General features: G+C 51.2%; 26 non-coding genes across 26 annotated transcripts; 13 read left to right on the forward strand and 13 right to left on the reverse strand.

The window, feature by feature from the left end:
- Nucleotides 1-541: 541 nt before the first annotated feature.
- On the reverse strand, nucleotides 542-613 carry Trnag-ccc (transfer RNA glycine (anticodon CCC)). Its single transcript has one exon. It is a non-coding gene; the product is annotated as a tRNA-Gly (tRNA).
- A 644-nt stretch (nucleotides 614-1,257) lies between these two features.
- Nucleotides 1,258-1,329, forward strand: Trnae-uuc (transfer RNA glutamic acid (anticodon UUC)). The gene has a single exon. It is a non-coding gene; the product is annotated as a tRNA-Glu (tRNA).
- Nucleotides 1,330-2,355: 1,026 nt separating this feature from the next.
- Trnag-ccc (transfer RNA glycine (anticodon CCC)) lies at nucleotides 2,356-2,427 on the reverse strand. The gene has a single exon. It is a non-coding gene; the product is annotated as a tRNA-Gly (tRNA).
- A 644-nt stretch (nucleotides 2,428-3,071) lies between these two features.
- Nucleotides 3,072-3,143, forward strand: Trnae-uuc (transfer RNA glutamic acid (anticodon UUC)). Its single transcript has one exon. It is a non-coding gene; the product is annotated as a tRNA-Glu (tRNA).
- Nucleotides 3,144-4,169: 1,026 nt separating this feature from the next.
- Nucleotides 4,170-4,241, reverse strand: Trnag-ccc (transfer RNA glycine (anticodon CCC)). Its single transcript has one exon. It is a non-coding gene; the product is annotated as a tRNA-Gly (tRNA).
- A 644-nt stretch (nucleotides 4,242-4,885) lies between these two features.
- Trnae-uuc (transfer RNA glutamic acid (anticodon UUC)) lies at nucleotides 4,886-4,957 on the forward strand. Its single transcript has one exon. It is a non-coding gene; the product is annotated as a tRNA-Glu (tRNA).
- Nucleotides 4,958-5,983: 1,026 nt separating this feature from the next.
- Trnag-ccc (transfer RNA glycine (anticodon CCC)) lies at nucleotides 5,984-6,055 on the reverse strand. The gene has a single exon. It is a non-coding gene; the product is annotated as a tRNA-Gly (tRNA).
- A 644-nt stretch (nucleotides 6,056-6,699) lies between these two features.
- On the forward strand, nucleotides 6,700-6,771 carry Trnae-uuc (transfer RNA glutamic acid (anticodon UUC)). Its single transcript has one exon. It is a non-coding gene; the product is annotated as a tRNA-Glu (tRNA).
- A 1,026-nt stretch (nucleotides 6,772-7,797) lies between these two features.
- Nucleotides 7,798-7,869, reverse strand: Trnag-ccc (transfer RNA glycine (anticodon CCC)). The gene has a single exon. It is a non-coding gene; the product is annotated as a tRNA-Gly (tRNA).
- Nucleotides 7,870-8,513: 644 nt separating this feature from the next.
- Trnae-uuc (transfer RNA glutamic acid (anticodon UUC)) lies at nucleotides 8,514-8,585 on the forward strand. The gene has a single exon. It is a non-coding gene; the product is annotated as a tRNA-Glu (tRNA).
- A 1,026-nt stretch (nucleotides 8,586-9,611) lies between these two features.
- Nucleotides 9,612-9,683, reverse strand: Trnag-ccc (transfer RNA glycine (anticodon CCC)). Its single transcript has one exon. It is a non-coding gene; the product is annotated as a tRNA-Gly (tRNA).
- Nucleotides 9,684-10,327: 644 nt separating this feature from the next.
- Trnae-uuc (transfer RNA glutamic acid (anticodon UUC)) lies at nucleotides 10,328-10,399 on the forward strand. The gene has a single exon. It is a non-coding gene; the product is annotated as a tRNA-Glu (tRNA).
- Nucleotides 10,400-11,425: 1,026 nt separating this feature from the next.
- Trnag-ccc (transfer RNA glycine (anticodon CCC)) lies at nucleotides 11,426-11,497 on the reverse strand. The gene has a single exon. It is a non-coding gene; the product is annotated as a tRNA-Gly (tRNA).
- Nucleotides 11,498-12,141: 644 nt separating this feature from the next.
- On the forward strand, nucleotides 12,142-12,213 carry Trnae-uuc (transfer RNA glutamic acid (anticodon UUC)). Its single transcript has one exon. It is a non-coding gene; the product is annotated as a tRNA-Glu (tRNA).
- A 1,026-nt stretch (nucleotides 12,214-13,239) lies between these two features.
- Nucleotides 13,240-13,311, reverse strand: Trnag-ccc (transfer RNA glycine (anticodon CCC)). The gene has a single exon. It is a non-coding gene; the product is annotated as a tRNA-Gly (tRNA).
- Nucleotides 13,312-13,955: 644 nt separating this feature from the next.
- Nucleotides 13,956-14,027, forward strand: Trnae-uuc (transfer RNA glutamic acid (anticodon UUC)). The gene has a single exon. It is a non-coding gene; the product is annotated as a tRNA-Glu (tRNA).
- Nucleotides 14,028-15,053: 1,026 nt separating this feature from the next.
- Trnag-ccc (transfer RNA glycine (anticodon CCC)) lies at nucleotides 15,054-15,125 on the reverse strand. The gene has a single exon. It is a non-coding gene; the product is annotated as a tRNA-Gly (tRNA).
- Nucleotides 15,126-15,769: 644 nt separating this feature from the next.
- On the forward strand, nucleotides 15,770-15,841 carry Trnae-uuc (transfer RNA glutamic acid (anticodon UUC)). The gene has a single exon. It is a non-coding gene; the product is annotated as a tRNA-Glu (tRNA).
- A 1,026-nt stretch (nucleotides 15,842-16,867) lies between these two features.
- On the reverse strand, nucleotides 16,868-16,939 carry Trnag-ccc (transfer RNA glycine (anticodon CCC)). The gene has a single exon. It is a non-coding gene; the product is annotated as a tRNA-Gly (tRNA).
- Nucleotides 16,940-17,583: 644 nt separating this feature from the next.
- On the forward strand, nucleotides 17,584-17,655 carry Trnae-uuc (transfer RNA glutamic acid (anticodon UUC)). The gene has a single exon. It is a non-coding gene; the product is annotated as a tRNA-Glu (tRNA).
- A 1,026-nt stretch (nucleotides 17,656-18,681) lies between these two features.
- Trnag-ccc (transfer RNA glycine (anticodon CCC)) lies at nucleotides 18,682-18,753 on the reverse strand. The gene has a single exon. It is a non-coding gene; the product is annotated as a tRNA-Gly (tRNA).
- A 644-nt stretch (nucleotides 18,754-19,397) lies between these two features.
- Nucleotides 19,398-19,469, forward strand: Trnae-uuc (transfer RNA glutamic acid (anticodon UUC)). Its single transcript has one exon. It is a non-coding gene; the product is annotated as a tRNA-Glu (tRNA).
- A 1,017-nt stretch (nucleotides 19,470-20,486) lies between these two features.
- Trnag-ccc (transfer RNA glycine (anticodon CCC)) lies at nucleotides 20,487-20,558 on the reverse strand. The gene has a single exon. It is a non-coding gene; the product is annotated as a tRNA-Gly (tRNA).
- Nucleotides 20,559-21,202: 644 nt separating this feature from the next.
- Nucleotides 21,203-21,274, forward strand: Trnae-uuc (transfer RNA glutamic acid (anticodon UUC)). The gene has a single exon. It is a non-coding gene; the product is annotated as a tRNA-Glu (tRNA).
- Nucleotides 21,275-22,291: 1,017 nt separating this feature from the next.
- Nucleotides 22,292-22,363, reverse strand: Trnag-ccc (transfer RNA glycine (anticodon CCC)). Its single transcript has one exon. It is a non-coding gene; the product is annotated as a tRNA-Gly (tRNA).
- Nucleotides 22,364-23,007: 644 nt separating this feature from the next.
- Nucleotides 23,008-23,079, forward strand: Trnae-uuc (transfer RNA glutamic acid (anticodon UUC)). The gene has a single exon. It is a non-coding gene; the product is annotated as a tRNA-Glu (tRNA).
- Nucleotides 23,080-23,660: the final 581 nt, after the last annotated feature.

Here is a 23,660-nt window from a genome sequence, read left to right on the forward strand (position 1 = left end):
TTTCACCCCCACCCTCCCCCTTTTGTGTTACAGTGTTGTTGTGCTATGGTGCCTCCCTCAGCAATTTAAATTACGTTAACGAACATATGATCCAAAATTTAAAGAGGTTGTTTGCAAAAAGAGCGAAAGTTAAGTGCCAGAACGACTTTGGCAATAACACAACCGTACGAATCCACAGATAATTTCTCAAATATCGTAGATAACACCATAGCGAAGCAGTGAGATTTCCGAAATTTGTAAATGAAAATTTTGCTTTTCGTATTGAAAAGGAAAGGTACTCTTGATTACCTTATTTCTCGCAGCCGATTGTCGTACTTCGCCTGTCATATCGGCCCCACTGCCGAGCGGCAGCGAGCGGCAGTCGAGCAAAGTCGGGCCAAGTCGACACACGATGAAGTGAAATCAACTGAAGGACCCGCCCACGTAGCTGGAACGAGGCGAGAGACGAGCAGATATTACTTGGTGCGCGACACTTGGCAATTTCGAGGATCGCATGGTGTTGAACACACACTATTGCGCTACGCAAAAATGACAATGCTCCTGCGGTGGCCGGGAATCGGACCCGGATCAACTGCTTGGGAAGCAACCATGCTGACCGTTACACCACCACCGCACTGCGCTGCAGGCTTCCTGTGTCGTGATCCGTTGCCGCCCCTGCTGCCACCAGAGGCCGAAGCGAATCTGCTGCAGGCGCCCTGCCCGCCAGCACATCCGAACGCTTTGCCACGCTGCTTCCAGGGCGAGGCACCGTAACTAGACGCAGGATTGACTTCCGCTGAGAAGTCCACCGTTTCGTGTTCGGCATGGTGGGAAAAGAATTCTGAAATTAGAACTACTTAGTGAGGCTGGCGGTGGCGAGTATTCCTGTGTGCCTCCCTGGCGCAGTGGGCAGCGCGTGGCCTCTTCTTAAGGGCGTACGTTCGATCCTCACCTCAGCCATCTCATTTTCTCTCCACGACGGTGAAACGCACAGCATAGCTTTTGCGAGGTAAGGCCGTATTTGCCGTTTATTACCACCTAGGCTTCTTTGCGTCAACGTGAGAGTGTTTGTTTCCAGTTATTACTAATTACAGTTTTACTAGTTGCACTCGAGACTGAAAGCGATGTTTGTGTAGTATGACTTGGGCGCTTTGGGAGTGAGTAAGCGGGATCGTGGCGGCGGACAGAGTTCAGCGTTGGCGCCAGATTCGGCCGTGAAGTTGCGTGGAGGAGAAGTATTTCTCGACGCATACACACGTAGTGGATACTTGAGGTATGTCCGGTATGGTCTAGTGGCTAGGATACCTGGCTTTCACCCAGGAGGCCCGGCTTCGATTCCCGGTACCGGAATGTGAATTTTCTGGGCTGGGATGAGAAAACCTGTCACGGCCGTTTTTCGTCTTCGTGGTGTTGCTGCTCTGGGTTCCAAGTATAAGTTGAGAGAAAGTCAAGAAAAAGAGATACATGCTCACGTGAATGGCGGGGCCGCTTTGAAGGAAGAGGAGATGGTTTTGCGGTTTTGGACTGCTGATGCGACAGTGTTGCGTGGCCCGTTAGCTCAGTGGGCTATAGCGTCGTGCTAGTAACACGGTCATGGGTTCGATCCCTCCACAGGCCATTCCATTTTCTTCGCTAACAGGAAATGCAGTCTTCTGCGAGACTCTGCCAGGCAGATTCCAAAATTACCTGCACATCGAGCTACAAGTCTGAACGTTTCACTCAGTTGTCGTCAACGGCCGGCTCCCTTTCGATTAATGAAGTTAAGCAGAGGTGGGCGTGGTTAGTGATTTGATGGGTGATAGGCGGGAACTCTGCGTGCTATTGGACCTTTCCACTTTCACCCCCACCCTCCCCCTTTTGTGTTACAGTGTTGTTGTGCTATGGTGCCTCCCTCAGCAATTTAAATTACGTTAACGAACATATGATCCAAAATTTAAAGAGGTTGTTTGCAAAAAGAGCGAAAGTTAAGTGCCAGAACGACTTTGGCAATAACACAACCGTACGAATCCACAGATAATTTCTCAAATATCGTAGATAACACCATAGCGAAGCAGTGAGATTTCCGAAATTTGTAAATGAAAATTTTGCTTTTCGTATTGAAAAGGAAAGGTACTCTTGATTACCTTATTTCTCGCAGCCGATTGTCGTACTTCGCCTGTCATATCGGCCCCACTGCCGAGCGGCAGCGAGCGGCAGTCGAGCAAAGTCGGGCCAAGTCGACACACGATGAAGTGAAATCAACTGAAGGACCCGCCCACGTAGCTGGAACGAGGCGAGAGACGAGCAGATATTACTTGGTGCGCGACACTTGGCAATTTCGAGGATCGCATGGTGTTGAACACACACTATTGCGCTACGCAAAAATGACAATGCTCCTGCGGGGGCCGGGAATCGAACCCGGATCAACTGCTTGGGAAGCAACCATGCTGACCGTTACACCACCACCGCACTGCGCTGCAGGCTTCCTGTGTCGTGATCCGTTGCCGCCCCTGCTGCCACCAGAGGCCGAAGCGAATCTGCTGCAGGCGCCCTGCCCGCCAGCACATCCGAACGCTTTGCCACGCTGCTTCCAGGGCGAGGCACCGTAACTAGACGCAGGATTGACTTCCGCTGAGAAGTCCACCGTTTCGTGTTCGGCATGGTGGGAAAAGAATTCTGAAATTAGAACTACTTAGTGAGGCTGGCGGTGGCGAGTATTCCTGTGTGCCTCCCTGGCGCAGTGGGCAGCGCGTGGCCTCTTCTTAAGGGCGTACGTTCGATCCTCACCTCAGCCATCTCATTTTCTCTCCACGACGGTGAAACGCACAGCATAGCTTTTGCGAGGTAAGGCCGTATTTGCCGTTTATTACCACCTAGGCTTCTTTGCGTCAACGTGAGAGTGTTTGTTTCCAGTTATTACTAATTACAGTTTTACTAGTTGCACTCGAGACTGAAAGCGATGTTTGTGTAGTATGACTTGGGCGCTTTGGGAGTGAGTAAGCGGGATCGTGGCGGCGGACAGAGTTCAGCGTTGGCGCCAGATTCGGCCGTGAAGTTGCGTGGAGGAGAAGTATTTCTCGACGCATACACACGTAGTGGATACTTGAGGTATGTCCGGTATGGTCTAGTGGCTAGGATACCTGGCTTTCACCCAGGAGGCCCGGCTTCGATTCCCGGTACCGGAATGTGAATTTTCTGGGCTGGGATGAGAAAACCTGTCACGGCCGTTTTTCGTCTTCGTGGTGTTGCTGCTCTGGGTTCCAAGTATAAGTTGAGAGAAAGTCAAGAAAAAGAGATACATGCTCACGTGAATGGCGGGGCCGCTTTGAAGGAAGAGGAGATGGTTTTGCGGTTTTGGACTGCTGATGCGACAGTGTTGCGTGGCCCGTTAGCTCAGTGGGCTATAGCGTCGTGCTAGTAACACGGTCATGGGTTCGATCCCTCCACAGGCCATTCCATTTTCTTCGCTAACAGGAAATGCAGTCTTCTGCGAGACTCTGCCAGGCAGATTCCAAAATTACCTGCACATCGAGCTACAAGTCTGAACGTTTCACTCAGTTGTCGTCAACGGCCGGCTCCCTTTCGATTAATGAAGTTAAGCAGAGGTGGGCGTGGTTAGTGATTTGATGGGTGATAGGCGGGAACTCTGCGTGCTATTGGACCTTTCCACTTTCACCCCCACCCTCCCCCTTTTGTGTTACAGTGTTGTTGTGCTATGGTGCCTCCCTCAGCAATTTAAATTACGTTAACGAACATATGATCCAAAATTTAAAGAGGTTGTTTGCAAAAAGAGCGAAAGTTAAGTGCCAGAACGACTTTGGCAATAACACAACCGTACGAATCCACAGATAATTTCTCAAATATCGTAGATAACACCATAGCGAAGCAGTGAGATTTCCGAAATTTGTAAATGAAAATTTTGCTTTTCGTATTGAAAAGGAAAGGTACTCTTGATTACCTTATTTCTCGCAGCCGATTGTCGTACTTCGCCTGTCATATCGGCCCCACTGCCGAGCGGCAGCGAGCGGCAGTCGAGCAAAGTCGGGCCAAGTCGACACACGATGAAGTGAAATCAACTGAAGGACCCGCCCACGTAGCTGGAACGAGGCGAGAGACGAGCAGATATTACTTGGTGCGCGACACTTGGCAATTTCGAGGATCGCATGGTGTTGAACACACACTATTGCGCTACGCAAAAATGACAATGCTCCTGCGGGGGCCGGGAATCGAACCCGGATCAACTGCTTGGGAAGCAACCATGCTGACCGTTACACCACCACCGCACTGCGCTGCAGGCTTCCTGTGTCGTGATCCGTTGCCGCCCCTGCTGCCACCAGAGGCCGAAGCGAATCTGCTGCAGGCGCCCTGCCCGCCAGCACATCCGAACGCTTTGCCACGCTGCTTCCAGGGCGAGGCACCGTAACTAGACGCAGGATTGACTTCCGCTGAGAAGTCCACCGTTTCGTGTTCGGCATGGTGGGAAAAGAATTCTGAAATTAGAACTACTTAGTGAGGCTGGCGGTGGCGAGTATTCCTGTGTGCCTCCCTGGCGCAGTGGGCAGCGCGTGGCCTCTTCTTAAGGGCGTACGTTCGATCCTCACCTCAGCCATCTCATTTTCTCTCCACGACGGTGAAACGCACAGCATAGCTTTTGCGAGGTAAGGCCGTATTTGCCGTTTATTACCACCTAGGCTTCTTTGCGTCAACGTGAGAGTGTTTGTTTCCAGTTATTACTAATTACAGTTTTACTAGTTGCACTCGAGACTGAAAGCGATGTTTGTGTAGTATGACTTGGGCGCTTTGGGAGTGAGTAAGCGGGATCGTGGCGGCGGACAGAGTTCAGCGTTGGCGCCAGATTCGGCCGTGAAGTTGCGTGGAGGAGAAGTATTTCTCGACGCATACACACGTAGTGGATACTTGAGGTATGTCCGGTATGGTCTAGTGGCTAGGATACCTGGCTTTCACCCAGGAGGCCCGGCTTCGATTCCCGGTACCGGAATGTGAATTTTCTGGGCTGGGATGAGAAAACCTGTCACGGCCGTTTTTCGTCTTCGTGGTGTTGCTGCTCTGGGTTCCAAGTATAAGTTGAGAGAAAGTCAAGAAAAAGAGATACATGCTCACGTGAATGGCGGGGCCGCTTTGAAGGAAGAGGAGATGGTTTTGCGGTTTTGGACTGCTGATGCGACAGTGTTGCGTGGCCCGTTAGCTCAGTGGGCTATAGCGTCGTGCTAGTAACACGGTCATGGGTTCGATCCCTCCACAGGCCATTCCATTTTCTTCGCTAACAGGAAATGCAGTCTTCTGCGAGACTCTGCCAGGCAGATTCCAAAATTACCTGCACATCGAGCTACAAGTCTGAACGTTTCACTCAGTTGTCGTCAACGGCCGGCTCCCTTTCGATTAATGAAGTTAAGCAGAGGTGGGCGTGGTTAGTGATTTGATGGGTGATAGGCGGGAACTCTGCGTGCTATTGGACCTTTCCACTTTCACCCCCACCCTCCCCCTTTTGTGTTACAGTGTTGTTGTGCTATGGTGCCTCCCTCAGCAATTTAAATTACGTTAACGAACATATGATCCAAAATTTAAAGAGGTTGTTTGCAAAAAGAGCGAAAGTTAAGTGCCAGAACGACTTTGGCAATAACACAACCGTACGAATCCACAGATAATTTCTCAAATATCGTAGATAACACCATAGCGAAGCAGTGAGATTTCCGAAATTTGTAAATGAAAATTTTGCTTTTCGTATTGAAAAGGAAAGGTACTCTTGATTACCTTATTTCTCGCAGCCGATTGTCGTACTTCGCCTGTCATATCGGCCCCACTGCCGAGCGGCAGCGAGCGGCAGTCGAGCAAAGTCGGGCCAAGTCGACACACGATGAAGTGAAATCAACTGAAGGACCCGCCCACGTAGCTGGAACGAGGCGAGAGACGAGCAGATATTACTTGGTGCACGACACTTGGCAATTTCGAGGATCGCATGGTGTTGAACACACACTATTGCGCTACGCAAAAATGACAATGCTCCTGCGGTGGCCGGGAATCGGACCCGGATCAACTGCTTGGGAAGCAACCATGCTGACCGTTACACCACCACCGCACTGCGCTGCAGGCTTCCTGTGTCGTGATCCGTTGCCGCCCCTGCTGCCACCAGAGGCCGAAGCGAATCTGCTGCAGGCGCCCTGCCCGCCAGCACATCCGAACGCTTTGCCACGCTGCTTCCAGGGCGAGGCACCGTAACTAGACGCAGGATTGACTTCCGCTGAGAAGTCCACCGTTTCGTGTTCGGCATGGTGGGAAAAGAATTCTGAAATTAGAACTACTTAGTGAGGCTGGCGGTGGCGAGTATTCCTGTGTGCCTCCCTGGCGCAGTGGGCAGCGCGTGGCCTCTTCTTAAGGGCGTACGTTCGATCCTCACCTCAGCCATCTCATTTTCTCTCCACGACGGTGAAACGCACAGCATAGCTTTTGCGAGGTAAGGCCGTATTTGCCGTTTATTACCACCTAGGCTTCTTTGCGTCAACGTGAGAGTGTTTGTTTCCAGTTATTACTAATTACAGTTTTACTAGTTGCACTCGAGACTGAAAGCGATGTTTGTGTAGTATGACTTGGGCGCTTTGGGAGTGAGTAAGCGGGATCGTGGCGGCGGACAGAGTTCAGCGTTGGCGCCAGATTCGGCCGTGAAGTTGCGTGGAGGAGAAGTATTTCTCGACGCATACACACGTAGTGGATACTTGAGGTATGTCCGGTATGGTCTAGTGGCTAGGATACCTGGCTTTCACCCAGGAGGCCCGGCTTCGATTCCCGGTACCGGAATGTGAATTTTCTGGGCTGGGATGAGAAAACCTGTCACGGCCGTTTTTCGTCTTCGTGGTGTTGCTGCTCTGGGTTCCAAGTATAAGTTGAGAGAAAGTCAAGAAAAAGAGATACATGCTCACGTGAATGGCGGGGCCGCTTTGAAGGAAGAGGAGATGGTTTTGCGGTTTTGGACTGCTGATGCGACAGTGTTGCGTGGCCCGTTAGCTCAGTGGGCTATAGCGTCGTGCTAGTAACACGGTCATGGGTTCGATCCCTCCACAGGCCATTCCATTTTCTTCGCTAACAGGAAATGCAGTCTTCTGCGAGACTCTGCCAGGCAGATTCCAAAATTACCTGCACATCGAGCTACAAGTCTGAACGTTTCACTCAGTTGTCGTCAACGGCCGGCTCCCTTTCGATTAATGAAGTTAAGCAGAGGTGGGCGTGGTTAGTGATTTGATGGGTGATAGGCGGGAACTCTGCGTGCTATTGGACCTTTCCACTTTCACCCCCACCCTCCCCCTTTTGTGTTACAGTGTTGTTGTGCTATGGTGCCTCCCTCAGCAATTTAAATTACGTTAACGAACATATGATCCAAAATTTAAAGAGGTTGTTTGCAAAAAGAGCGAAAGTTAAGTGCCAGAACGACTTTGGCAATAACACAACCGTACGAATCCACAGATAATTTCTCAAATATCGTAGATAACACCATAGCGAAGCAGTGAGATTTCCGAAATTTGTAAATGAAAATTTTGCTTTTCGTATTGAAAAGGAAAGGTACTCTTGATTACCTTATTTCTCGCAGCCGATTGTCGTACTTCGCCTGTCATATCGGCCCCACTGCCGAGCGGCAGCGAGCGGCAGTCGAGCAAAGTCGGGCCAAGTCGACACACGATGAAGTGAAATCAACTGAAGGACCCGCCCACGTAGCTGGAACGAGGCGAGAGACGAGCAGATATTACTTGGTGCGCGACACTTGGCAATTTCGAGGATCGCATGGTGTTGAACACACACTATTGCGCTACGCAAAAATGACAATGCTCCTGCGGGGGCCGGGAATCGAACCCGGATCAACTGCTTGGGAAGCAACCATGCTGACCGTTACACCACCACCGCACTGCGCTGCAGGCTTCCTGTGTCGTGATCCGTTGCCGCCCCTGCTGCCACCAGAGGCCGAAGCGAATCTGCTGCAGGCGCCCTGCCCGCCAGCACATCCGAACGCTTTGCCACGCTGCTTCCAGGGCGAGGCACCGTAACTAGACGCAGGATTGACTTCCGCTGAGAAGTCCACCGTTTCGTGTTCGGCATGGTGGGAAAAGAATTCTGAAATTAGAACTACTTAGTGAGGCTGGCGGTGGCGAGTATTCCTGTGTGCCTCCCTGGCGCAGTGGGCAGCGCGTGGCCTCTTCTTAAGGGCGTACGTTCGATCCTCACCTCAGCCATCTCATTTTCTCTCCACGACGGTGAAACGCACAGCATAGCTTTTGCGAGGTAAGGCCGTATTTGCCGTTTATTACCACCTAGGCTTCTTTGCGTCAACGTGAGAGTGTTTGTTTCCAGTTATTACTAATTACAGTTTTACTAGTTGCACTCGAGACTGAAAGCGATGTTTGTGTAGTATGACTTGGGCGCTTTGGGAGTGAGTAAGCGGGATCGTGGCGGCGGACAGAGTTCAGCGTTGGCGCCAGATTCGGCCGTGAAGTTGCGTGGAGGAGAAGTATTTCTCGACGCATACACACGTAGTGGATACTTGAGGTATGTCCGGTATGGTCTAGTGGCTAGGATACCTGGCTTTCACCCAGGAGGCCCGGCTTCGATTCCCGGTACCGGAATGTGAATTTTCTGGGCTGGGATGAGAAAACCTGTCACGGCCGTTTTTCGTCTTCGTGGTGTTGCTGCTCTGGGTTCCAAGTATAAGTTGAGAGAAAGTCAAGAAAAAGAGATACATGCTCACGTGAATGGCGGGGCCGCTTTGAAGGAAGAGGAGATGGTTTTGCGGTTTTGGACTGCTGATGCGACAGTGTTGCGTGGCCCGTTAGCTCAGTGGGCTATAGCGTCGTGCTAGTAACACGGTCATGGGTTCGATCCCTCCACAGGCCATTCCATTTTCTTCGCTAACAGGAAATGCAGTCTTCTGCGAGACTCTGCCAGGCAGATTCCAAAATTACCTGCACATCGAGCTACAAGTCTGAACGTTTCACTCAGTTGTCGTCAACGGCCGGCTCCCTTTCGATTAATGAAGTTAAGCAGAGGTGGGCGTGGTTAGTGATTTGATGGGTGATAGGCGGGAACTCTGCGTGCTATTGGACCTTTCCACTTTCACCCCCACCCTCCCCCTTTTGTGTTACAGTGTTGTTGTGCTATGGTGCCTCCCTCAGCAATTTAAATTACGTTAACGAACATATGATCCAAAATTTAAAGAGGTTGTTTGCAAAAAGAGCGAAAGTTAAGTGCCAGAACGACTTTGGCAATAACACAACCGTACGAATCCACAGATAATTTCTCAAATATCGTAGATAACACCATAGCGAAGCAGTGAGATTTCCGAAATTTGTAAATGAAAATTTTGCTTTTCGTATTGAAAAGGAAAGGTACTCTTGATTACCTTATTTCTCGCAGCCGATTGTCGTACTTCGCCTGTCATATCGGCCCCACTGCCGAGCGGCAGCGAGCGGCAGTCGAGCAAAGTCGGGCCAAGTCGACACACGATGAAGTGAAATCAACTGAAGGACCCGCCCACGTAGCTGGAACGAGGCGAGAGACGAGCAGATATTACTTGGTGCACGACACTTGGCAATTTCGAGGATCGCATGGTGTTGAACACACACTATTGCGCTACGCAAAAATGACAATGCTCCTGCGGTGGCCGGGAATCGGACCCGGATCAACTGCTTGGGAAGCAACCATGCTGACCGTTACACCACCACCGCACTGCGCTGCAGGCTTCCTGTGTCGTGATCCGTTGCCGCCCCTGCTGCCACCAGAGGCCGAAGCGAATCTGCTGCAGGCGCCCTGCCCGCCAGCACATCCGAACGCTTTGCCACGCTGCTTCCAGGGCGAGGCACCGTAACTAGACGCAGGATTGACTTCCGCTGAGAAGTCCACCGTTTCGTGTTCGGCATGGTGGGAAAAGAATTCTGAAATTAGAACTACTTAGTGAGGCTGGCGGTGGCGAGTATTCCTGTGTGCCTCCCTGGCGCAGTGGGCAGCGCGTGGCCTCTTCTTAAGGGCGTACGTTCGATCCTCACCTCAGCCATCTCATTTTCTCTCCACGACGGTGAAACGCACAGCATAGCTTTTGCGAGGTAAGGCCGTATTTGCCGTTTATTACCACCTAGGCTTCTTTGCGTCAACGTGAGAGTGTTTGTTTCCAGTTATTACTAATTACAGTTTTACTAGTTGCACTCGAGACTGAAAGCGATGTTTGTGTAGTATGACTTGGGCGCTTTGGGAGTGAGTAAGCGGGATCGTGGCGGCGGACAGAGTTCAGCGTTGGCGCCAGATTCGGCCGTGAAGTTGCGTGGAGGAGAAGTATTTCTCGACGCATACACACGTAGTGGATACTTGAGGTATGTCCGGTATGGTCTAGTGGCTAGGATACCTGGCTTTCACCCAGGAGGCCCGGCTTCGATTCCCGGTACCGGAATGTGAATTTTCTGGGCTGGGATGAGAAAACCTGTCACGGCCGTTTTTCGTCTTCGTGGTGTTGCTGCTCTGGGTTCCAAGTATAAGTTGAGAGAAAGTCAAGAAAAAGAGATACATGCTCACGTGAATGGCGGGGCCGCTTTGAAGGAAGAGGAGATGGTTTTGCGGTTTTGGACTGCTGATGCGACAGTGTTGCGTGGCCCGTTAGCTCAGTGGGCTATAGCGTCGTGCTAGTAACACGGTCATGGGTTCGATCCCTCCACAGGCCATTCCATTTTCTTCGCTAACAGGAAATGCAGTCTTCTGCGAGACTCTGCCAGGCAGATTCCAAAATTACCTGCACATCGAGCTACAAGTCTGAACGTTTCACTCAGTTGTCGTCAACGGCCGGCTCCCTTTCGATTAATGAAGTTAAGCAGAGGTGGGCGTGGTTAGTGATTTGATGGGTGATAGGCGGGAACTCTGCGTGCTATTGGACCTTTCCACTTTCACCCCCACCCTCCCCCTTTTGTGTTACAGTGTTGTTGTGCTATGGTGCCTCCCTCAGCAATTTAAATTACGTTAACGAACATATGATCCAAAATTTAAAGAGGTTGTTTGCAAAAAGAGCGAAAGTTAAGTGCCAGAACGACTTTGGCAATAACACAACCGTACGAATCCACAGATAATTTCTCAAATATCGTAGATAACACCATAGCGAAGCAGTGAGATTTCCGAAATTTGTAAATGAAAATTTTGCTTTTCGTATTGAAAAGGAAAGGTACTCTTGATTACCTTATTTCTCGCAGCCGATTGTCGTACTTCGCCTGTCATATCGGCCCCACTGCCGAGCGGCAGCGAGCGGCAGTCGAGCAAAGTCGGGCCAAGTCGACACACGATGAAGTGAAATCAACTGAAGGACCCGCCCACGTAGCTGGAACGAGGCGAGAGACGAGCAGATATTACTTGGTGCGCGACACTTGGCAATTTCGAGGATCGCATGGTGTTGAACACACACTATTGCGCTACGCAAAAATGACAATGCTCCTGCGGGGGCCGGGAATCGAACCCGGATCAACTGCTTGGGAAGCAACCATGCTGACCGTTACACCACCACCGCACTGCGCTGCAGGCTTCCTGTGTCGTGATCCGTTGCCGCCCCTGCTGCCACCAGAGGCCGAAGCGAATCTGCTGCAGGCGCCCTGCCCGCCAGCACATCCGAACGCTTTGCCACGCTGCTTCCAGGGCGAGGCACCGTAACTAGACGCAGGATTGACTTCCGCTGAGAAGTCCACCGTTTCGTGTTCGGCATGGTGGGAAAAGAATTCTGAAATTAGAACTACTTAGTGAGGCTGGCGGTGGCGAGTATTCCTGTGTGCCTCCCTGGCGCAGTGGGCAGCGCGTGGCCTCTTCTTAAGGGCGTACGTTCGATCCTCACCTCAGCCATCTCATTTTCTCTCCACGACGGTGAAACGCACAGCATAGCTTTTGCGAGGTAAGGCCGTATTTGCCGTTTATTACCACCTAGGCTTCTTTGCGTCAACGTGAGAGTGTTTGTTTCCAGTTATTACTAATTACAGTTTTACTAGTTGCACTCGAGACTGAAAGCGATGTTTGTGTAGTATGACTTGGGCGCTTTGGGAGTGAGTAAGCGGGATCGTGGCGGCGGACAGAGTTCAGCGTTGGCGCCAGATTCGGCCGTGAAGTTGCGTGGAGGAGAAGTATTTCTCGACGCATACACACGTAGTGGATACTTGAGGTATGTCCGGTATGGTCTAGTGGCTAGGATACCTGGCTTTCACCCAGGAGGCCCGGCTTCGATTCCCGGTACCGGAATGTGAATTTTCTGGGCTGGGATGAGAAAACCTGTCACGGCCGTTTTTCGTCTTCGTGGTGTTGCTGCTCTGGGTTCCAAGTATAAGTTGAGAGAAAGTCAAGAAAAAGAGATACATGCTCACGTGAATGGCGGGGCCGCTTTGAAGGAAGAGGAGATGGTTTTGCGGTTTTGGACTGCTGATGCGACAGTGTTGCGTGGCCCGTTAGCTCAGTGGGCTATAGCGTCGTGCTAGTAACACGGTCATGGGTTCGATCCCTCCACAGGCCATTCCATTTTCTTCGCTAACAGGAAATGCAGTCTTCTGCGAGACTCTGCCAGGCAGATTCCAAAATTACCTGCACATCGAGCTACAAGTCTGAACGTTTCACTCAGTTGTCGTCAACGGCCGGCTCCCTTTCGATTAATGAAGTTAAGCAGAGGTGGGCGTGGTTAGTGATTTGATGGGTGATAGGCGGGAACTCTGCGTGCTATTGGACCTTTCCACTTTCACCCCCACCCTCCCCCTTTTGTGTTACAGTGTTGTTGTGCTATGGTGCCTCCCTCAGCAATTTAAATTACGTTAACGAACATATGATCCAAAATTTAAAGAGGTTGTTTGCAAAAAGAGCGAAAGTTAAGTGCCAGAACGACTTTGGCAATAACACAACCGTACGAATCCACAGATAATTTCTCAAATATCGTAGATAACACCATAGCGAAGCAGTGAGATTTCCGAAATTTGTAAATGAAAATTTTGCTTTTCGTATTGAAAAGGAAAGGTACTCTTGATTACCTTATTTCTCGCAGCCGATTGTCGTACTTCGCCTGTCATATCGGCCCCACTGCCGAGCGGCAGCGAGCGGCAGTCGAGCAAAGTCGGGCCAAGTCGACACACGATGAAGTGAAATCAACTGAAGGACCCGCCCACGTAGCTGGAACGAGGCGAGAGACGAGCAGATATTACTTGGTGCGCGACACTTGGCAATTTCGAGGATCGCATGGTGTTGAACACACACTATTGCGCTACGCAAAAATGACAATGCTCCTGCGGGGGCCGGGAATCGAACCCGGATCAACTGCTTGGGAAGCAACCATGCTGACCGTTACACCACCACCGCACTGCGCTGCAGGCTTCCTGTGTCGTGATCCGTTGCCGCCCCTGCTGCCACCAGAGGCCGAAGCGAATCTGCTGCAGGCGCCCTGCCCGCCAGCACATCCGAACGCTTTGCCACGCTGCTTCCAGGGCGAGGCACCGTAACTAGACGCAGGATTGACTTCCGCTGAGAAGTCCACCGTTTCGTGTTCGGCATGGTGGGAAAAGAATTCTGAAATTAGAACTACTTAGTGAGGCTGGCGGTGGCGAGTATTCCTGTGTGCCTCCCTGGCGCAGTGGGCAGCGCGTGGCCTCTTCTTAAGGGCGTACGTTCGATCCTCACCTCAGCCATCTCATTTTCTCTCCACGACGGTGAAACGCACAGCATAGCTTTTGCGAGGTAAGGCCGTATTTGCCGTTTATTACCACCTAGGCTTCTTTGCGTCAACGTGAGAGTGTTTGTTTCCAGTTATTACTAATTACAGTTTTACTAGTTGCACTCGAGACTGAAAGCGATGTTTGTGTAGTATGACTTGGGCGCTTTGGGAGTGAGTAAGCGGGATCGTGGCGGCGGACAGAGTTCAGCGTTGGCGCCAGATTCGGCCGTGAAGTTGCGTGGAGGAGAAGTATTTCTCGACGCATACACACGTAGTGGATACTTGAGGTATGTCCGGTATGGTCTAGTGGCTAGGATACCTGGCTTTCACCCAGGAGGCCCGGCTTCGATTCCCGGTACCGGAATGTGAATTTTCTGGGCTGGGATGAGAAAACCTGTCACGGCCGTTTTTCGTCTTCGTGGTGTTGCTGCTCTGGGTTCCAAGTATAAGTTGAGAGAAAGTCAAGAAAAAGAGATACATGCTCACGTGAATGGCGGGGCCGCTTTGAAGGAAGAGGAGATGGTTTTGCGGTTTTGGACTGCTGATGCGACAGTGTTGCGTGGCCCGTTAGCTCAGTGGGCTATAGCGTCGTGCTAGTAACACGGTCATGGGTTCGATCCCTCCACAGGCCATTCCATTTTCTTCGCTAACAGGAAATGCAGTCTTCTGCGAGACTCTGCCAGGCAGATTCCAAAATTACCTGCACATCGAGCTACAAGTCTGAACGTTTCACTCAGTTGTCGTCAACGGCCGGCTCCCTTTCGATTAATGAAGTTAAGCAGAGGTGGGCGTGGTTAGTGATTTGATGGGTGATAGGCGGGAACTCTGCGTGCTATTGGACCTTTCCACTTTCACCCCCACCCTCCCCCTTTTGTGTTACAGTGTTGTTGTGCTATGGTGCCTCCCTCAGCAATTTAAATTACGTTAACGAACATATGATCCAAAATTTAAAGAGGTTGTTTGCAAAAAGAGCGAAAGTTAAGTGCCAGAACGACTTTGGCAATAACACAACCGTACGAATCCACAGATAATTTCTCAAATATCGTAGATAACACCATAGCGAAGCAGTGAGATTTCCGAAATTTGTAAATGAAAATTTTGCTTTTCGTATTGAAAAGGAAAGGTACTCTTGATTACCTTATTTCTCGCAGCCGATTGTCGTACTTCGCCTGTCATATCGGCCCCACTGCCGAGCGGCAGCGAGCGGCAGTCGAGCAAAGTCGGGCCAAGTCGACACACGATGAAGTGAAATCAACTGAAGGACCCGCCCACGTAGCTGGAACGAGGCGAGAGACGAGCAGATATTACTTGGTGCGCGACACTTGGCAATTTCGAGGATCGCATGGTGTTGAACACACACTATTGCGCTACGCAAAAATGACAATGCTCCTGCGGTGGCCGGGAATCGGACCCGGATCAACTGCTTGGGAAGCAACCATGCTGACCGTTACACCACCACCGCACTGCGCTGCAGGCTTCCTGTGTCGTGATCCGTTGCCGCCCCTGCTGCCACCAGAGGCCGAAGCGAATCTGCTGCAGGCGCCCTGCCCGCCAGCACATCCGAACGCTTTGCCACGCTGCTTCCAGGGCGAGGCACCGTAACTAGACGCAGGATTGACTTCCGCTGAGAAGTCCACCGTTTCGTGTTCGGCATGGTGGGAAAAGAATTCTGAAATTAGAACTACTTAGTGAGGCTGGCGGTGGCGAGTATTCCTGTGTGCCTCCCTGGCGCAGTGGGCAGCGCGTGGCCTCTTCTTAAGGGCGTACGTTCGATCCTCACCTCAGCCATCTCATTTTCTCTCCACGACGGTGAAACGCACAGCATAGCTTTTGCGAGGTAAGGCCGTATTTGCCGTTTATTACCACCTAGGCTTCTTTGCGTCAACGTGAGAGTGTTTGTTTCCAGTTATTACTAATTACAGTTTTACTAGTTGCACTCGAGACTGAAAGCGATGTTTGTGTAGTATGACTTGGGCGCTTTGGGAGTGAGTAAGCGGGATCGTGGCGGCGGACAGAGTTCAGCGTTGGCGCCAGATTCGGCCGTGAAGTTGCGTGGAGGAGAAGTATTTCTCGACGCATACACACGTAGTGGATACTTGAGGTATGTCCGGTATGGTCTAGTGGCTAGGATACCTGGCTTTCACCCAGGAGGCCCGGCTTCGATTCCCGGTACCGGAATGTGAATTTTCTGGGCTGGGATGAGAAAACCTGTCACGGCCGTTTTTCGTCTTCGTGGTGTTGCTGCTCTGGGTTCCAAGTATAAGTTGAGAGAAAGTCAAGAAAAAGAGATACATGCTCACGTGAATGGCGGGGCCGCTTTGAAGGAAGAGGAGATGGTTTTGCGGTTTTGGACTGCTGATGCGACAGTGTTGCGTGGCCCGTTAGCTCAGTGGGCTATAGCGTCGTGCTAGTAACACGGTCATGGGTTCGATCCCTCCACAGGCCATTCCATTTTCTTCGCTAACAGGAAATGCAGTCTTCTGCGAGACTCTGCCAGGCAGATTCCAAAATTACCTGCACATCGAGCTACAAGTCTGAACGTTTCACTCAGTTGTCGTCAACGGCCGGCTCCCTTTCGATTAATGAAGTTAAGCAGAGGTGGGCGTGGTTAGTGATTTGATGGGTGATAGGCGGGAACTCTGCGTGCTATTGGACCTTTCCACTTTCACCCCCACCCTCCCCCTTTTGTGTTACAGTGTTGTTGTGCTATGGTGCCTCCCTCAGCAATTTAAATTACGTTAACGAACATATGATCCAAAATTTAAAGAGGTTGTTTGCAAAAAGAGCGAAAGTTAAGTGCCAGAACGACTTTGGCAATAACACAACCGTACGAATCCACAGATAATTTCTCAAATATCGTAGATAACACCATAGCGAAGCAGTGAGATTTCCGAAATTTGTAAATGAAAATTTTGCTTTTCGTATTGAAAAGGAAAGGTACTCTTGATTACCTTATTTCTCGCAGCCGATTGTCGTACTTCGCCTGTCATATCGGCCCCACTGCCGAGCGGCAGCGAGCGGCAGTCGAGCAAAGTCGGGCCAAGTCGACACACGATGAAGTGAAATCAACTGAAGGACCCGCCCACGTAGCTGGAACGAGGCGAGAGACGAGCAGATATTACTTGGTGCGCGACACTTGGCAATTTCGAGGATCGCATGGTGTTGAACACACACTATTGCGCTACGCAAAAATGACAATGCTCCTGCGGGGGCCGGGAATCGAACCCGGATCAACTGCTTGGGAAGCAACCATGCTGACCGTTACACCACCACCGCACTGCGCTGCAGGCTTCCTGTGTCGTGATCCGTTGCCGCCCCTGCTGCCACCAGAGGCCGAAGCGAATCTGCTGCAGGCGCCCTGCCCGCCAGCACATCCGAACGCTTTGCCACGCTGCTTCCAGGGCGAGGCACCGTAACTAGACGCAGGATTGACTTCCGCTGAGAAGTCCACCGTTTCGTGTTCGGCATGGTGGGAAAAGAATTCTGAAATTAGAACTACTTAGTGAGGCTGGCGGTGGCGAGTATTCCTGTGTGCCTCCCTGGCGCAGTGGGCAGCGCGTGGCCTCTTCTTAAGGGCGTACGTTCGATCCTCACCTCAGCCATCTCATTTTCTCTCCACGACGGTGAAACGCACAGCATAGCTTTTGCGAGGTAAGGCCGTATTTGCCGTTTATTACCACCTAGGCTTCTTTGCGTCAACGTGAGAGTGTTTGTTTCCAGTTATTACTAATTACAGTTTTACTAGTTGCACTCGAGACTGAAAGCGATGTTTGTGTAGTATGACTTGGGCGCTTTGGGAGTGAGTAAGCGGGATCGTGGCGGCGGACAGAGTTCAGCGTTGGCGCCAGATTCGGCCGTGAAGTTGCGTGGAGGAGAAGTATTTCTCGACGCATACACACGTAGTGGATACTTGAGGTATGTCCGGTATGGTCTAGTGGCTAGGATACCTGGCTTTCACCCAGGAGGCCCGGCTTCGATTCCCGGTACCGGAATGTGAATTTTCTGGGCTGGGATGAGAAAACCTGTCACGGCCGTTTTTCGTCTTCGTGGTGTTGCTGCTCTGGGTTCCAAGTATAAGTTGAGAGAAAGTCAAGAAAAAGAGATACATGCTCACGTGAATGGCGGGGCCGCTTTGAAGGAAGAGGAGATGGTTTTGCGGTTTTGGACTGCTGATGCGACAGTGTTGCGTGGCCCGTTAGCTCAGTGGGCTATAGCGTCGTGCTAGTAACACGGTCATGGGTTCGATCCCTCCACAGGCCATTCCATTTTCTTCGCTAACAGGAAATGCAGTCTTCTGCGAGACTCTGCCAGGCAGATTCCAAAATTACCTGCACATCGAGCTACAAGTCTGAACGTTTCACTCAGTTGTCGTCAACGGCCGGCTCCCTTTCGATTAATGAAGTTAAGCAGAGGTGGGCGTGGTTAGTGATTTGATGGGTGATAGGCGGGAACTCTGCGTGCTATTGGACCTTTCCACTTTCACCCCCACCCTCCCCCTTTTGTGTTACAGTGTTGTTGTGCTATGGTGCCTCCCTCAGCAATTTAAATTACGTTAACGAACATATGATCCAAAATTTAAAGAGGTTGTTTGCAAAAAGAGCGAAAGTTAAGTGCCAGAACGACTTTGGCAATAACACAACCGTACGAATCCACAGATAATTTCTCAAATATCGTAGATAACACCATAGCGAAGCAGTGAGATTTCCGAAATTTGTAAATGAAAATTTTGCTTTTCGTATTGAAAAGGAAAGGTACTCTTGATTACCTTATTTCTCGCAGCCGATTGTCGTACTTCGCCTGTCATATCGGCCCCACTGCCGAGCGGCAGCGAGCGGCAGTCGAGCAAAGTCGGGCCAAGTCGACACACGATGAAGTGAAATCAACTGAAGGACCCGCCCACGTAGCTGGAACGAGGCGAGAGACGAGCAGATATTACTTGGTGCGCGACACTTGGCAATTTCGAGGATCGCATGGTGTTGAACACACACTATTGCGCTACGCAAAAATGACAATGCTCCTGCGGGGGCCGGGAATCGAACCCGGATCAACTGCTTGGGAAGCAACCATGCTGACCGTTACACCACCACCGCACTGCGCTGCAGGCTTCCTGTGTCGTGATCCGTTGCCGCCCCTGCTGCCACCAGAGGCCGAAGCGAATCTGCTGCAGGCGCCCTGCCCGCCAGCACATCCGAACGCTTTGCCACGCTGCTTCCAGGGCGAGGCACCGTAACTAGACGCAGGATTGACTTCCGCTGAGAAGTCCACCGTTTCGTGTTCGGCATGGTGGGAAAAGAATTCTGAAATTAGAACTACTTAGTGAGGCTGGCGGTGGCGAGTATTCCTGTGTGCCTCCCTGGCGCAGTGGGCAGCGCGTGGCCTCTTCTTAAGGGCGTACGTTCGATCCTCACCTCAGCCATCTCATTTTCTCTCCACGACGGTGAAACGCACAGCATAGCTTTTGCGAGGTAAGGCCGTATTTGCCGTTTATTACCACCTAGGCTTCTTTGCGTCAACGTGAGAGTGTTTGTTTCCAGTTATTACTAATTACAGTTTTACTAGTTGCACTCGAGACTGAAAGCGATGTTTGTGTAGTATGACTTGGGCGCTTTGGGAGTGAGTAAGCGGGATCGTGGCGGCGGACAGAGTTCAGCGTTGGCGCCAGATTCGGCCGTGAAGTTGCGTGGAGGAGAAGTATTTCTCGACGCATACACACGTAGTGGATACTTGAGGTATGTCCGGTATGGTCTAGTGGCTAGGATACCTGGCTTTCACCCAGGAGGCCCGGCTTCGATTCCCGGTACCGGAATGTGAATTTTCTGGGCTGGGATGAGAAAACCTGTCACGGCCGTTTTTCGTCTTCGTGGTGTTGCTGCTCTGGGTTCCAAGTATAAGTTGAGAGAAAGTCAAGAAAAAGAGATACATGCTCACGTGAATGGCGGGGCCGCTTTGAAGGAAGAGGAGATGGTTTTGCGGTTTTGGACTGCTGATGCGACAGTGTTGCGTGGCCCGTTAGCTCAGTGGGCTATAGCGTCGTGCTAGTAACACGGTCATGGGTTCGATCCCTCCACAGGCCATTCCATTTTCTTCGCTAACAGGAAATGCAGTCTTCTGCGAGACTCTGCCAGGCAGATTCCAAAATTACCTGCACATCGAGCTACAAGTCTGAACGTTTCACTCAGTTGTCGTCAACGGCCGGCTCCCTTTCGATTAATGAAGTTAAGCAGAGGTGGGCGTGGTTAGTGATTTGATGGGTGATAGGCGGGAACTCTGCGTGCTATTGGACCTTTCCACTTTCACCCCCACCCTCCCCCTTTTGTGTTACAGTGTTGTTGTGCTATGGTGCCTCCCTCAGCAATTTAAATTACGTTAACGAACATATGATCCAAAATTTAAAGAGGTTGTTTGCAAAAAGAGCGAAAGTTAAGTGCCAGAACGACTTTGGCAATAACACAACCGTACGAATCCACAGATAATTTCTCAAATATCGTAGATAACACCATAGCGAAGCAGTGAGATTTCCGAAATTTGTAAATGAAAATTTTGCTTTTCGTATTGAAAAGGAAAGGTACTCTTGATTACCTTATTTCTCGCAGCCGATTGTCGTACTTCGCCTGTCATATCGGCCCCACTGCCGAGCGGCAGTCGAGCGGCAGTCGGGCCAAGTCGACACACGATGAAGTGAAATCAACTGAAGGACCCGCCCACGTAGCTGGAACGAGGCGAGAGACGAGCAGATATTACTTGGTGCGCGACACTTGGCAATTTCGAGGATCGCATGGTGTTGAACACACACTATTGCGCTACGCAAAAATGACAATGCTCCTGCGGGGGCCGGGAATCGAACCCGGATCAACTGCTTGGGAAGCAACCATGCTGACCGTTACACCACCACCGCACTGCGCTGCAGGCTTCCTGTGTCGTGATCCGTTGCCGCCCCTGCTGCCACCAGAGGCCGAAGCGAATCTGCTGCAGGCGCCCTGCCCGCCAGCACATCCGAACGCTTTGCCACGCTGCTTCCAGGGCGAGGCACCGTAACTAGACGCAGGATTGACTTCCGCTGAGAAGTCCACCGTTTCGTGTTCGGCATGGTGGGAAAAGAATTCTGAAATTAGAACTACTTAGTGAGGCTGGCGGTGGCGAGTATTCCTGTGTGCCTCCCTGGCGCAGTGGGCAGCGCGTGGCCTCTTCTTAAGGGCGTACGTTCGATCCTCACCTCAGCCATCTCATTTTCTCTCCACGACGGTGAAACGCACAGCATAGCTTTTGCGAGGTAAGGCCGTATTTGCCGTTTATTACCACCTAGGCTTCTTTGCGTCAACGTGAGAGTGTTTGTTTCCAGTTATTACTAATTACAGTTTTACTAGTTGCACTCGAGACTGAAAGCGATGTTTGTGTAGTATGACTTGGGCGCTTTGGGAGTGAGTAAGCGGGATCGTGGCGGCGGACAGAGTTCAGCGTTGGCGCCAGATTCGGCCGTGAAGTTGCGTGGAGGAGAAGTATTTCTCGACGCATACACACGTAGTGGATACTTGAGGTATGTCCGGTATGGTCTAGTGGCTAGGATACCTGGCTTTCACCCAGGAGGCCCGGCTTCGATTCCCGGTACCGGAATGTGAATTTTCTGGGCTGGGATGAGAAAACCTGTCACGGCCGTTTTTCGTCTTCGTGGTGTTGCTGCTCTGGGTTCCAAGTATAAGTTGAGAGAAAGTCAAGAAAAAGAGATACATGCTCACGTGAATGGCGGGGCCGCTTTGAAGGAAGAGGAGATGGTTTTGCGGTTTTGGACTGCTGATGCGACAGTGTTGCGTGGCCCGTTAGCTCAGTGGGCTATAGCGTCGTGCTAGTAACACGGTCATGGGTTCGATCCCTCCACAGGCCATTCCATTTTCTTCGCTAACAGGAAATGCAGTCTTCTGCGAGACTCTGCCAGGCAGATTCCAAAATTACCTGCACATCGAGCTACAAGTCTGAACGTTTCACTCAGTTGTCGTCAACGGCCGGCTCCCTTTCGATTAATGAAGTTAAGCAGAGGTGGGCGTGGTTAGTGATTTGATGGGTGATAGGCGGGAACTCTGCGTGCTATTGGACCTTTCCACTTTCACCCCCACCCTCCCCCTTTTGTGTTACAGTGTTGTTGTGCTATGGTGCCTCCCTCAGCAATTTAAATTACGTTAACGAACATATGATCCAAAATTTAAAGAGGTTGTTTGCAAAAAGAGCGAAAGTTAAGTGCCAGAACGACTTTGGCAATAACACAACCGTACGAATCCACAGATAATTTCTCAAATATCGTAGATAACACCATAGCGAAGCAGTGAGATTTCCGAAATTTGTAAATGAAAATTTTGCTTTTCGTATTGAAAAGGAAAGGTACTCTTGATTACCTTATTTCTCGCAGCCGATTGTCGTACTTCGCCTGTCATATCGGCCCCACTGCCGAGCGGCAGTCGAGCGGCAGTCGGGCCAAGTCGACACACGATGAAGTGAAATCAACTGAAGGACCCGCCCACGTAGCTGGAACGAGGCGAGAGACGAGCAGATATTACTTGGTGCGCGACACTTGGCAATTTCGAGGATCGCATGGTGTTGAACACACACTATTGCGCTACGCAAAAATGACAATGCTCCTGCGGGGGCCGGGAATCGAACCCGGATCAACTGCTTGGGAAGCAACCATGCTGACCGTTACACCACCACCGCACTGCGCTGCAGGCTTCCTGTGTCGTGATCCGTTGCCGCCCCTGCTGCCACCAGAGGCCGAAGCGAATCTGCTGCAGGCGCCCTGCCCGCCAGCACATCCGAACGCTTTGCCACGCTGCTTCCAGGGCGAGGCACCGTAACTAGACGCAGGATTGACTTCCGCTGAGAAGTCCACCGTTTCGTGTTCGGCATGGTGGGAAAAGAATTCTGAAATTAGAACTACTTAGTGAGGCTGGCGGTGGCGAGTATTCCTGTGTGCCTCCCTGGCGCAGTGGGCAGCGCGTGGCCTCTTCTTAAGGGCGTACGTTCGATCCTCACCTCAGCCATCTCATTTTCTCTCCACGACGGTGAAACGCACAGCATAGCTTTTGCGAGGTAAGGCCGTATTTGCCGTTTATTACCACCTAGGCTTCTTTGCGTCAACGTGAGAGTGTTTGTTTCCAGTTATTACTAATTACAGTTTTACTAGTTGCACTCGAGACTGAAAGCGATGTTTGTGTAGTATGACTTGGGCGCTTTGGGAGTGAGTAAGCGGGATCGTGGCGGCGGACAGAGTTCAGCGTTGGCGCCAGATTCGGCCGTGAAGTTGCGTGGAGGAGAAGTATTTCTCGACGCATACACACGTAGTGGATACTTGAGGTATGTCCGGTATGGTCTAGTGGCTAGGATACCTGGCTTTCACCCAGGAGGCCCGGCTTCGATTCCCGGTACCGGAATGTGAATTTTCTGGGCTGGGATGAGAAAACCTGTCACGGCCGTTTTTCGTCTTCGTGGTGTTGCTGCTCTGGGTTCCAAGTATAAGTTGAGAGAAAGTCAAGAAAAAGAGATACATGCTCACGTGAATGGCGGGGCCGCTTTGAAGGAAGAGGAGATGGTTTTGCGGTTTTGGACTGCTGATGCGACAGTGTTGCGTGGCCCGTTAGCTCAGTGGGCTATAGCGTCGTGCTAGTAACACGGTCATGGGTTCGATCCCTCCACAGGCCATTCCATTTTCTTCGCTAACAGGAAATGCAGTCTTCTGCGAGACTCTGCCAGGCAGATTCCAAAATTACCTGCACATCGAGCTACAAGTCTGAACGTTTCACTCAGTTGTCGTCAACGGCCGGCTCCCTTTCGATTAATGAAGTTAAGCAGAGGTGGGCGTGGTTAGTGATTTGATGGGTGATAGGCGGGAACTCTGCGTGCTATTGGACCTTTCCACTTTCACCCCCACCCTCCCCCTTTTGTGTTACAGTGTTGTTGTGCTATGGTGCCTCCCTCAGCAATTTTAATTACGTTAACGAACATATGATCCAAA

Source organism: Schistocerca nitens, chromosome 9 (assembly GCF_023898315.1).
Source record: "Schistocerca nitens isolate TAMUIC-IGC-003100 chromosome 9, iqSchNite1.1, whole genome shotgun sequence".
Taxonomy (NCBI): domain Eukaryota; kingdom Metazoa; phylum Arthropoda; class Insecta; order Orthoptera; family Acrididae; genus Schistocerca; species Schistocerca nitens.